Source organism: Oncorhynchus kisutch, linkage group LG10, assembly GCF_002021735.2.
Source record: "Oncorhynchus kisutch isolate 150728-3 linkage group LG10, Okis_V2, whole genome shotgun sequence".
NCBI lineage: Eukaryota > Metazoa > Chordata > Actinopteri > Salmoniformes > Salmonidae > Oncorhynchus > Oncorhynchus kisutch.
Window position 1 is genome coordinate 27,939,362 of NC_034183.2, and position 14,173 is coordinate 27,953,534.

The following is a 14,173-nucleotide window of genomic DNA, read 5'->3' on the forward strand; positions in this document are numbered from 1 at the left end:
GAGCCCAGGCTCTGTCGCAGCCGGCCGCACAATTGGCCCAGCGTCGTCCGGGTTAGGGAGGGTTTGGCCGGCAGGGATATCCATGTCTCATCGTGCACTAGCGACTCCTGTGGCGGCCATTGCGCAGTGCACGCTGACCAGGTCGCCAGGTGTACGGGGTTTCCTCCAGTGCGGATGGCTTCCGGGTTGGATGTGCGTTGTGTCAAGAAGCAGTGCGGCTTGGTTGGGTTGTGTTTCGGAGGACGCATGGCTCTCGACCTTCGCCTCTCCCGAGTCTGTGCGGGAGTTGCAGTGATGAGACAATTGGATACCACGAAATTGGGGAGAAAAAAGGGGTAAAACAAATGCAGAAAAATATACTTCTTTTGGACAGAATTAAGCATAATGATTATGGCTCTAGAAAAAGTTCAGGTGTTTGAAAAATAACGGACCACTATGGACCAGCCATCCCCACGTAGTTTGTGCCTCCCAGATGTTTGGGGTGAATGACACCTCTGTACTCTGTACACACACAACCCATTAATTACTGACAGAGAGAGGTGGAAGAATTCAAACCAAAAGAGGAGGTAGACGAAGAGAGGGATGCAGACGAATATAGGAGGTGTGTGTGTGTGTGTAGGCCTCTATTAGGTTTTATAAGGTTATTGATATCAGATTCAAAGGAACAGTCCAATCAGACTTGTCTCAGTGTATCAGGATCCGTATAGACATGGAGTAAAGCAGAGTACTGAGAGTGAAGCAGCTCTACACCTGTTCAGTAAACCAACACAGACACACCTGGACCAGGCAGCACTGCTGCACGGAGGAAAATTGAACATGAGTGCCGGCAAAGTAGACAATAGACACACATGCCAGAGGTAATTGTAACTGACACATATTCATGCATGCAAACATAGACACACGTGAAGTAATTCTAAGTTACATGGGGAGTGTGAGGGAAATGTTATGTTTGTGTCAAATCAATGCTACTTTTCTAATAACCAATTATATGGGTTCATGCAGGTGGTAGGTGACAGACTGATCATATATGGAGGATTCCTCAATATCACTGATAGGCAACATGGCAGTACGCCCAGAATGTGGCTATGGGAACAACCAAGGTATCTTAGTTTCAAGGTCTCAACTTGTAGAGAGAAAGCCTCGTGAGGTATTGGTCAGTCACCGGTAATGATGAATGAATTATGCAAAATCATGCAATTATAACTTGTCTGTGTATAGCCGTATATAAGACAACTGCTGGGACTGCCCTAGCGGAGTTTCTGATAGACCTGTATGGTGTGAAGAGTTTGTTGTAACTCTCCAGCTTGCTGATAATTAAGAGTGATTCATTTAAGATTGACTTCAGGTGTCCCTGGTGTTGAATTTCCACCACAATTTTGGCGTCACAAACTGGATCAGTGACTCCACCTGTGGAGCATTCCAGTGCAAGGGAAATTCCCGTCTGACCAAAGACGACGTGGATCCGCCAGACCAGACTTTTACTGCGAGCTGCCCGGGGAAAGATACCTGATCCGCGAACCTCTGAGGGACACTTCTAGTGAATTTAAATTAATTTGAATTAAATAAACATGATAAATTCAATAAAACTGAGCATAAAGTTGTAGAAGAGAGTACTACTAGTCTTAGAAGAAGGCTAGAGCTAGCCCTAGGAGAAGGCTAGAGTGAGGGCAGGAGGGGCCCCACTGACAATTGTCTGTAGGCATTTATATAAGAAGTGTCTACGTGGTCTGAAAACCGCTGATAATAGCACAAAGTGTTATTTTAGGCGTTTATGAGAAGTGTCTATATTGTCGAGAACCACTGGGAATAGCATAAGGTGCACAAGGTGCTATTCTATATGTATTCAAAGCGGCAAGACTATAGCATTTATGACTATACAAACTATGGATACTGAGGGCCTGTAGATGCTGAATGACTATAGATGCTACAGGGACCATAGTATCATGACACAAGCCGAGACCCAGATGCAGACACAGGAGGCAGATGGTTGGAGTCTTACAATATTTAATAATCCAATAGGGGAAGGCAAGAGAATGGTCGTGGACAGGCAAAAAGGGTCAAAACCAGTTCAGAGTCCAAAAGGTACCGAAGGGCAGGCAGATTCAACGTCAGGGCAGGCGGGAAAGTAGTCCAGTCAGGCAGGGGTCAAAACCTGGAAGACTAGCAAAAAAACGCTGGTTGACTTGACTAACGTACAAGACGAACTGGCACAGAGAGACAGGAAACACATGGATAAATACACTGGGGAAAACAAGCAACACCTGGAGGGGGTGGAGACAATCACAGGAACAGGTGAAACAGATCAGGGCGTGACACAATGCTATAACTATAGGGACTATGGATGCTATTGGGACTATAGATGCTCAGGGACTATGGATGCTATAGGGACTATAGATGCTCAGGGACTATAGATGCTCAGGGACTATAGATGCACAGGGACAATAGATACAGTGCAAACTATGGCAACTATGGCAACTATGGAGACTGTAGAGGAACCGCAGAAGATACATAAGTATGCATAGGAGGTAACGACAACTAATAAGGGAGATTACTGAGTGTGTTTGGGAATAGTACTAAGTGAATGCGGATGAGAGTATTGTGTGCTGAATTAACTGAACAGGGGTTTAGCCCCAATATGAGAGTTGTGTGAGTGTGGGATGACGTGTTAAACTGGACGTTTTTTTTTTAAAGAGTTCAACAAAGGGTTTAAGTATGGGAAAGGAAAATCGTAAGAGTAGGATGGAGGATCCGTGCTGGGAACCAAAAGGCCTGTGTAGTGCAATGTCAAAACAAATTGGTAGGGGGGTACCGAACCAAACAGAAGACTGGACAAAATGAACAGATGGACATTTCCCTCTTGATGGGACACTGAGCACAGAAAGACTGGAGTCTGTGAGAGGCCAACTTGAAAGAAAACACAAGAAAGTCAAAGTGAAGTGGGCCGATTTCAGAAAGTGGGAGAGAGAAGCAGAAAATGCAGAGGATAAAGCTGTAAGAGGACTGATGGTAAAGCAAGTGGAAATGGAGAAGAAAGTAGAAGAAGAGAAAAAGAAGCCTGACTGGCCTTTCTCTGAGGGGAACGCTTTCACGTGGACCCCTTGTATCCGACACTGCCAAATCCTCCATCAGCAGACGGAGATGGTGGACTCCCACCCCCTCATAACCCATTTGGGGTTGGATCTGTGCCAGGTGGAGGAGCCGTGGGATTAGGAGCTGTTGGAGGAGCTGCAGAAGGTGCGGAAGACAGAAAGCTACCAGCAAAAACAAGGACCAGAGCGAACAAGCAGAGAGGAACAGAGGAGGAGAGAGAAGAAGAGGAGCTTGAAGAGCTCAGAAAAGAACTGGAGAAATGTAAGAGAAAATAAGAATGTAGAGAAACAATAAGCAAATTAAGGAGTGAAGCAGGAGTAATGAAGAAGATAGTAGCCAAGACGAAGATAAAAGGAGCAGCAGCGAGGACAGCAACGAAGGACAAAGCAGAAAAGCCCCCAAAATGCTCCGGTATTTGTGAAATATGATTGACTGAATATTTCTATGACATAAATGGCGAGCTTGCCAGGAGTGGCGAAAAGGGACCAGAGAGGGTGGAAATCTGCAGCTGTGAATGGGATTCTTGGAACGGACTGCACAAAACACAAGTGGCCACTTGTAAAGACGGTAAGCCGAGTGCTTACCTATAGTTATAGAATATTTTGTGTGGTCCACTCTAGGAACCTGTTTCACCGAGTGGGTCTCTCCAAATTTGTCGAACCAAAGAAATATTGGGAGCTTTTGAGTTCAACGAAATGCATGCAAAATAAGCTTGAGGGAAAGTTTCCAATAATACGTTACCCCAACCCCAATGTAGGTGGGATGTTGGAAATGGAGAAACCGTGGGATGTTGACGAAATAAAAGCAACAGTGGGCGATGTCATTGACCCAGCAAAGGATGCTGTGGATGAAAGGATGCTTTGAGGAAGAGGTGAAAGCAATAATTTCCATGTACAACCCCACCACCAGAGAAATTGAAGAAAAACTCCACAGCTGCTTGAAAATTAAAAAGAAGGACTATAAACACATGTATATACATGTACACATGTAGGACCGCGATGTACCAGTTGCTGATCGTGGTGATCAGCTGGATACAGTTTTTATTGCTATAAAATGCTGCTTTCCCCAAATGCACAGACTGGCAGAAAATCCATTCCACCAAACAGGGAACTGATGAAAAATTGAGTGACTACATGGAAATAATAGAGACAGTCTTCCTCCAACACTCAGCCCTGATGCCTGACCAAGACTCATACAGCAGCCTATTGTGCCATGCTCTGGTGACAGGCCTGAGACAAGATCTGAAGTAACTACAACTTGTATTGCATGGGAAACAAAACCACTGTCTTACGTAATGCCATATATCTCCCATGCGGAAAGACAGTTGAAGGAAAAGGAAACTTAGATTGGACAGACTGAAGAAGGCACAGCTGATGTACTACTCGGGAGGAGGAAGAGGATATAGAGAAAATGATGGCAACCGTGGAAGTCAGAGGAAGAGGTAGGGGCCGAGGGGCCCCTGCTGGAGCTGACAGAGGGCGAGACTGGAGCTGCTACAACTGTGGAATGGTAGGGCATCTTTCAACACATTGTCCTGGAGTAGGAGAAGGCCAAGAAAAGTGTCCGTCCCCACCTGTGGGCGTGCAGGTGGACAACCCATTTGGTGGATGAGGGGGCTATCAACCATAGGATGAAGAGGAAACAGAAGAAGAAACTAGTGAAGAAAACAATGATGAAGAACCAGAACAAACCTGTCAAATGCTAAAATTGACCACTTTGTCAACCCAAAAAACCCTTATTGATATTTTTGTTAATAAACATAAAATTCAATTTTTGGTGGACACTGGGGCTGCGGTCTCAGTGTTGAAATTGTCTGCCCTGTCTGGTTCCCCCTCAAAGAAAACAATGCACACAGTTGGAGTGTCTAGAATTCCCTCTGAATAATGTTTGACTTTTCCCCTGGACATGGAGTGAGGAGAGGGTAAATGGAGACACAGATTCCTGTACTCCTCTGCCTGCCCAGTGAATTTATTCGGAAGAGATTTGATGTTTAAAATGAATTTATCTGTTGCCTGCACTGAAGAAGGGTTGTCATTGGGATCGAGAGAAAATGGAATATTCCTGTGCCTGATGAACTGTTACTATACTTGGCACCTGAATGATCAACATGTTGAGGGACAGCTGAGAGAGCAATCTCTCTCTTCCCCGTTGCATGGTAACTGGGAAGTGTCTGAATACCTACATTGTACTGCAGCTGTTCCCTCATATAAAGAAGACCCTGAATGCCAACAGAGATGGTCGAAACAAAAAGAGAAAGTTGAGATAACCACGTGTGGGATATACAGAGGAGAAGACTTCGTAGCAGCTGGAGTGTTGTTGACGGATACTAAGATGAGTTTGTATGATGTCCATGGCTGTGTTCCCCATTATAGCTTATCAAAAGCTCCTGGAACACAATGGAAATATGTGGGTATTTGGATGAAGAAAGTGATGTAAGCAACCCATTGGATGGTCTGGGAAGGGGAAGGAAAGTGGTCAGCTTCAACAGCTACCTTCTATTCCCCATACTGGGCTACTGCGATGACAACCCCAAGACAATTCCTGTTGAAACCATGCCTGTGGTAGTACAAGATAATTCACACATTGATTGGCTGAAGGACATACCTGAAGAACTGCGGTCTAAATCGAAGACTGACATTGGAAGCATTAAAGGAGCTGCACCAGTTGTGGTCATTCCAAAAAAGTTGTGGTCATTCCCTCTTAGCAAAGAAGCCAAAAACAGTATCATTCCCATTCATAGTCCCTAGTGGAAAGAGGTGCTCTGGTTCCCTCCCTGAATTCACCATGTAAACACACCAATTTTACCTGTTAGGAAACTATCTCGTGATTATTGTGTTGTGCAAGACCTTAGACTAGTAAACGATGCTGTACATGCTAGAGCACACCTGGTGCCTAACATTGTTACCATTTTATCCCAGGTGCCTCCAGGTAGTTGCTGTTTTTCAGGAATTGATTTAGCTAATGCTTTATTTAGCATCGTTTACGTTTCTTGGGAAAAAATGGAAATGGACAGTGATGCCGCAAGGTTACGTTGATCCACTGGAAAACTTTGCCCAAGAAATGTCTCGAAAACCTAGAGGGTTTTGTTGCTCCGGGAGGGAGTACTTTGGTTCATTCAGCATGTTGACGACTTGTTGTTTTGCTCACAATCAGAAGAGATATGTCACGAGGACACTAGGGCATTGTTGATTTTTTGAGCAGAAAATGGTCATAAAGTTTCCCTGAGTAAAATGCAATTATGCCGGAGCTCCTTTAAATATTTGGGTCAAGATATTACTTCTGAGGGTCGCGCCACTTTCCAAAGATAGATTAGAGGCAATTAAAGCTTTGCCTGAACCTGTTACAAAGCAGCATATGGTGTCACATGGTGTTGGGTGTAGCTGGTTACTGTCGCCAATGGTTGAAAGTAAGCAGAGATAGTTCAACAGCTGCAGGATTGTCTTTATGGGAGAAAGATGGATGCGAGTGAAGTTGTGGTCTGGATGGATGAGGGCGAGATGGCATTGGTAAAATTGAAACAAACATTAATGTCTACCGCTTGCTTTGGCTTGCCAGACCATAATAAACCCTTCCATCTCTTCATTTTGGAGACGAGTGTGTTCATGTCAGCAGTTTTGACACAGTATCATGGTGTGGGATATAGACCTGTTGGTTATTATTCTAAACGTTTGGATAGTGTGATCATGGGAATGGTTTCCTGTTTGAGATTGGTAGCGGCTGCTACTGAGGCTGTTTTGGCATGTTCTGATATTGTGTCTATGTCTCCCCTAACCATCCATGTGCCTCATGCTGCGCAATTATTACACTTGCAAGAACGGCTCCTTTGACGCCTGCGAGAATGCTAGGCCATCAGAACATTCTGTTGACAATGTCTCATGTTACTCTGAAACAATGTACAATTCTTAACCCCTCAACTCTTCTCCCTACAGCAGATGCCGGTAAAGATCATGACTGTGACTTAGGTATTGAAATTGACCATAGCCCTAGATGGGACTTAAGAGACAACCCAGACTTTGAGTTTTTGTAGATTGGTCTACCCAGAGAAATTAAGATCCTACACAGTCACTGGTCTCTCTCCACATGAGGTGCTGACTGGCCGTCCCATGAGAATGACTAATACACCCTTCACCCAGAACAGGTTGTCCCTGCAAGGAATGGAGGACGACATGGTTTAATATTGTGTCACCCTTAACAGTGTCCTTAAGGCTCTCTTGGCAGGTGGAGCTGAACACTGTTTGAACCCAGGGGATTTCGTGGTGGTCAAAGACTTCAGGAGAAAAAGTTGGAAAGTCCCCCGTTGGAGAGGGCCGTACCAAGTTCTTCTGACCACCCCCACTGCGGTGAAGGTTGCTGAGAGAGATACCTGGATCCACGTGTCGCACTGCAGACAGGTTCCTGATCCAGGAGAAGATGGGGCCTCGCCAGTTCCGGTGGTGCAGTGTGGCTCTTAGTAGAGATGCCACGTAACCCTGACCCATGACGTTTTCTGCATTACGCAACCATATTTTCAGCATTACACAACCATATAGGCCCACCGTCGTTTAGAAGGCCCTAGCAGATTTGTTAAACAACATGTTTTATGTTTTGACTAGTCTCAGGGACAGTTGGTGCAGAACAGATGTCACTGCAACCCGATTGTGGTAAGAACTATGTAAACAATGGTTAAACATTGAGAGATTTAGTCACCTCTGAGTCTACAAATCCTTTTTGTATGTGTGTGCATTTTAGATTGTAAAACCCAGAGTGAAGGGTTTGAAAGGATGAAGTGTCTGGTTTTTCTTGTTGATTTCACTTACTTTAATAGAAATATTTTGATAGAAGCCATCTAATGCTTACATTAACATGTAATGATAATTACCAGAGTGATAAGAGGAGGGAATGTGAGTGAAATCTTATGTTTTTGTATTAAATCAATGCTACTTTTCTAATAACCAATTAGATGGGTTCATGCAGGTGACAGACTGATCGTGTATGGAGGAATCCTCACTATCACCGATAAGCAACTTGGCAGTATGCCCAGAATGTTGCTATGGGAACAACCGAGGTATCTCAGTTTCAAGGTCTCAACTTGTAGAGAGAAAGCCTTGTGAGGTATTGGTCAGTCACATGTGCGAGCCACCGGTAGTGATTAATTAATTATGCTAAATGATGCAAATATAACTCGTCTTTGTATAGCCGTATATAAGACAACTGCTGTGACTGCCCTAGCGGAGTTTCTGATAGACCTGTAGAGTTTCTTGTAACCTCTCCACTTTTCTGATAATAAATAGTGATTCATTTAAGATTGACTTCAGGGGTCCCTGGTGTTGAATTTCCACCACAGGAGTCTAAACAATGCTGCCCCACACTAAGCCTAATCAGGACAATTAGGATGGAGAGGGAGCAGAGACAGACAGAGAAGGAGAGAGAGGGGGAGGAATAGAACCATGGAGCAAGAGAAGAAGGAAAATAATGGGGAGAGAGGCGGAGGATGAGAGGGAGCGATAGAGGCATGCTGAGAGGGAGAGGGGAGGAGATATTCTCCTCTGTTATGTCCACCTGTATGTATGATGTCTTAGGCTGCTGCCAGAAAGAGGACTACAACCTCTGGCTGTGTTTAACTTACCTGGTTGGAGAGAAGAGTCAGTGAACGGTAGGAGGGGAAGAGACATGCATTGGGAGTTTAGAGGGTTTTGACGAGAGGGAGATGGAGAAAGGGGAAGAGAAAGAGAGGGGATGGAGGGAAAGCGGGAGAGAGAGAGATGGAGAGAAATCTCTATTTTAATTCAAAGTCACAGTGCAGCCCTAAACTCAATCCACTTTCTGCCACGCGTATCAACCGCATTCTAAGGTTCTTACAGGGAAGTGTCCCACCCTGTCTCTCTCTCGCTCTCTCTTCATCCCTCCCTCTCTCTTGCTCTCTCTCTCCTGGAAATTCCATCTCTCTCTCTCTAAATCTATCTCTCCGTCCCTCTCTCCCTATCTTCTATTGTAAGGTTCTTACTAGGTCCTTCAACTTGAATCCCTCTCTTTAATAACTCTCCAGATGAGGGCTTGGTCAGGGCTCCCAGCTCTAGCTAATCTCACACAGAAATAGATCTCTCTGTCTTCCTTTCTCTTGCATGCGTGTGCATGTGGCTTGCTGTTCTGGCCATATGCATGTATTACTGTTATGTTGAGTGTATTGCTGGCTCTCTGCTCTCTCTGATATTAATACTAATTCCCCACAGTACAGAAACAGCACTGATGGCAATTAGCATGTAGCGCCACAACAGAGAACGAATAGCACTGATGGCTAATTAGCATTTAGCATTTCACCATTGAAAACAAGTACCAGTGACGGGTAGGCTAAATACCATTTAGCTTCACTATTTGACGTACCACAGAGCAAGCCACAGACACTCACAAACACAATTTGGCGGACGCTTACCATGGCAGAATTCTACCAAACATAACTTCTCCCATACTCAGCCACCACCCCCCGCTGTTTGTGTGCGTGTTTGTGTTTGTGTGGTACTTTAGTTTCAGTCTCTTTGGCCTACTTAGATGTGTTGTAAGTAGCACAGTGAGCAGCTCCTCTCCCTGTAGACACAGCTGAATAATACACACACAAACACACACACTTGCTCCGGAACAACTTGCTGGACTATGTGACGGTGTGTGTATGTGTGAGAGAGAGCTCATCTTGGTAAGGACTGTGATACTATTATATTGTGGTGTAGGGACCAAATACATGCAGGCGCAGCCTGTTATATGACACTGTGTGTGTGTGTGTGTGTGTGTGTGTGTGTACTATTATTCCAGGCATTAGGGACAAGGCACATGTATAGCTTGAAATGTTAGCCTATGGGCCAATGGAGAGCTGCTCAGAATAACATTGTCTTGATTTCTTTCTTCCCTTCTTTCTCTCTCTCTTAAAGTGTGTGTGTGCGTCTGTGTGTTTCTCTGTGTTTGTGTGTGTGTGTGTGCGTGTGTGTGTCAGGGGGTTGGCTTTGTGACTTAGATTGACAGGAGTGCTCCTTATTATAGCCCAGACTGAAGTGTATGTGTGTCTCTCAGTATGCTGTCCCTGTCCTTCTCCCTGCTCTCTCGCTTTCTCCTGGTATCCCACCCCCTCACCCCTCCTCCACTTTAAGCAATAACAGTAGTTTAATCTCATCTCTCTCTCCTCCCTCTTCTCATCCCCATCTCTCTCTCCTGCAGCATAATTTAGATCCAATGAATACCTAATGACCCAGAATCCTACCTGAAATCCCCTCACCCCCTTCCCTCTCACCTTCCTCTCTTCTGCTCTCCTTTCCTTCTCTCCTCCCATCTCACCTCCTATCCTCTGCAACATGAATTAAGGATTGCGGCTTTAACCAACTGCATTTAATAAAAATATTTGTACATAATGCTAGGCTATTTGCTGTTGAATCATTTTTCAAAAGGTTAAAGTTCCAGCCTCACTGGATTAGGCTGGCTTCACATGCTCGTGGAAAATAGGAAACTGGGAAGTGCGAAGTGGGAAATCCAAAATTATTGTGTTCAAGTGCTTTTGAAGTCAATTCTTCAACCAATAAGATTTTATCTAGCTTGATACGCTTTCTAACATTGCTAATGATAAAGTTAGCTAGGTAAAAGGTCAGTAGTGAAACATCACAACTCGGCATCTCGGTTAACAACATTTTCTCTGTTTTTCACTTGAAATTCCAATTTGGAGGGTCATTCAAGTGAAATTTCCCACTGCGAACTAGCTTCCGATAACTCCGACAGCATGTGAACGCGGCAGTAGCCTATAAATACCTGTGTTGGCTATTTTTATTGTGGGAATTTAAACGGCACTCTAAAATCCCTTGTAACACAAAGTATTGCCTTTCGACACACAATTTTATTTGAAAATAAAATAATAAGCATTTAACGATTAAACATACAATGATGCCACAACACTCCCAAGCTTCATGTGGAAAATTGGCATGAACTAATGCCACGTTCACTTGCTATCAGAGTTATCAGCTCCTTCTTCTTTCATGGTACTGTATATTGGCATTCGCACAATTTATTGTGCATGCCGCCACCTACTGTGCTGGATGGAAAGTAAATAAATAAAAATAAGTAAATAAACTAAATCAAACTACTGTTCTGTTAAAAATAAAATAGATCTGATCTCTACACAGGTTCAAGGAGAGCATGGGTCTCTTTAAGTCTAACGGTGTAAACTCCCGATGTCCCAAAACCTTTTCTGCCGCAGCCACAATAATGTCCGGTTTCTTTGACTTCTTTGGCAGTTGAGCCATAGAGTTGCCCGTTAAAGGAGATGACTCTGCTCCGATGTTCAAAGCATGATACTTCTGTGGTGTGGATTCTTTTGAGGTCCACTGCAATTTTCCTCTGTTTTTCAGAAATAAAATGTATCAAAATAAGAGTTGAAAGATTCCACTTTTCCCAGCGCATGCTTCACAATCTCTGACACCTCAAACTTGTCTCCCAGATATCCATCCTTAATCTTTTCATGTGTGAGTTCTAAATATCTTTCACGGTCGTCCCAGTGTGAGTTTTTTTTACGTGCGTGATGTCATAATGTACTCATTGTTCCAAAATGTGATTGTTAAGCAACAGGACAGTTAACCCATGCTGCCATCGAACCGAGGCACGCTGCCTGCTAATTATCTATATATTACGTTTTAACATGTCGATTTCAAATGATTTTATAACAAGTTTTATTTTCTAACAACAGTTTGAATTGAGGTGTGTTCCGCCTCCTCATTAATTCACATAAGAAATAGCCCATTTCACTCTTGCAAACAATTTATGTTTGAGGCTTTACTGAGCCGGATATACTTTTCGAGAGCCCAAGCACTTCTCCAGTGTTTCGCCAGATCAAGTATTCAGACATTTGTGCATCTCTAGTCAGAACAGGCCTTGCACTAATTTTTCCACCTGGCACATTTTCTGGTTTGCGCCCGCATTGCCTTCATTGTTGTTTTCCATGCAAATAATAACTTTGGACATGTATGCGTTCCTATCAAAGTAAGTGCCATATTTTCTGTATATTGTGTTGTTTTTTCTACTGTAACATACCTTATGTTTGCATGGAGCATAATGTATTTACTGTTTTATTCACATTTTCAAGTATTCATGCATTCCAATTCTTGCATAAATTGTAATGGACACATATGATGTGTGTCAAATACTTTTTTAATGGTTGTATTGATTTTGATGAGCAAATGCTAAGCTATTTGCCAGCTATATGCGGCACCACGTTAGTTGACATCATACAATGCATTCTGGTTGTCACTCAAGTTTCTGTCAGACCAAAGATTTTATAACACAACGAGATGAAGAGATGGTTCACTCGACTGACTTATTGTGCTTTCAAGACATTTGGGAACTCTGAAAAATATGAGGTCAAATCATGATGTCAGTGATCTTCAGGCCGGAAAGTGGAATTTCTCCCAGTCGGAGCTTGTTTTTTCCATAGTTCCCAGTTGTCTTGAATGTGTAAGAAGCTTGAGATTTCCGAGTTTCCAGTTCCCAGTTGTTTTGAACATGGCATCAGATTGTAACTGTGGTCCCTCAGGGTTGCCGGCTCAGAACCCTTTTCCAGGAGTTTTATTTTTATTTAGCTTATGAACTTCTTCTGTCTGTCCCTGATTTATTGATAAATCCCCCATTATAGTAATATTTCCTCATATCCCCCACGTGACCTTCCCCAATTTCTACCCTCCATGGACTTGAAACCCCCCCACAAATGAAATAACCCCCCCACACACTAACCCCCCTAAAATGGTTTCCTCCAAATCTGGCGACCCTGTTAAGCATTCATGCTATGGTTAGGCTAGGCAGTAGGTTTGTATTTGGGGTGATGATCTGTGAGGTGATAACATTTTATTTGCTGTAAATGACTTGTGCTCCGATTCTTGAAAACACTGTAACAAGTACATCGAAGATTTGTAATATGCTGAAAAGTGACCAAACTATGTTCATATTTTTCAGGCTAGGGGCGCAGCCATCTTTGACTTTGACTTTGTTTATTTGTGTTTTATGCTGCATTCAAAACAACTAGGAACTTGGAGAAATACGAGGTCAAATCATGATGTCAGTGATCTTCAGGTCAGAAAGTCAGAGTTCGGGCCTCCCGGGTGGCGCAGTGGTTAAGGGCGCTGTACTGCAGCGCCAGCTGTGCCATCAGAGTCCCTGGGTTCGCGCCCAGGCTCTGTCATAACCGGCCGCGACTGGGAGGTCCGTGGGGCGACGCACAATTTGCCTAGCGTCGTCCGGGTTAGGGCGGGCTTGGCCGGTAGGGATGTCCTTGTCTCATCGCGCACCAGTGACTCCTGTGGTGGGCCGGGCGCAGTGCGCGCTAACCAAGGTTGCCAGGTGCACGGTGTACCCTCCGACACACTGGTGCGGCTGGCTTCCGGGTTGGATGCGCGCTGTGTTAAGAAGCAGTACGGCTGGTTGGGTTGTGTATCGGAGGACGCATGACTTTCAACCTTCATCTCTCCCAAGCCCGTACGGGAGTTGTAGCGATGAGACAAGATAGTAGCTACTACAACAATTGGATACCACGAAATTGGGGAGAAAAAGGGCTAAAAAAAATAAAAATATCTAATTTGAAAAAAGTCAGAGTTCTAGAAAGAGGCCAGTTGGAATTCCCAGTCGGAGCTTGTTTTTTCCCGAGTTCCCAGTTGTTTTGAATGCACTGAAGTCAGAAGTCTGAGATTTCTAAGTTCCAAGTTCTAAGCTCCCAGTTGTTTTGAACGAGTCATAGTAGTGAATGGCATTCTGGGATTAGGGAGTTTTCGCTTGTCAAACATAAACAAACATGGCTGCCATCATAAAGAATTTAGCAGCATTTAGCATAGATGACACACATCTCTTTTCTAAACAATATTACATTTCTCCCTTGTGCTCACCAGAGATGTGGTACATTGTAAACAAGTCTAGCTTTTAGGTCGCTAACTTATGTTTTGTTTTTTGTCAACCTGTTATTTAGATTGGTTTATGAAATGAGTTTTGTTGTGGATGTGTTCCGTGTGATGCTTGGATGATGAAGTTCACATTTATCTTTTACAATAAAAGGTGAGGTTGAGGAATAAAGTTGTGAAGACCTTTATTTCCC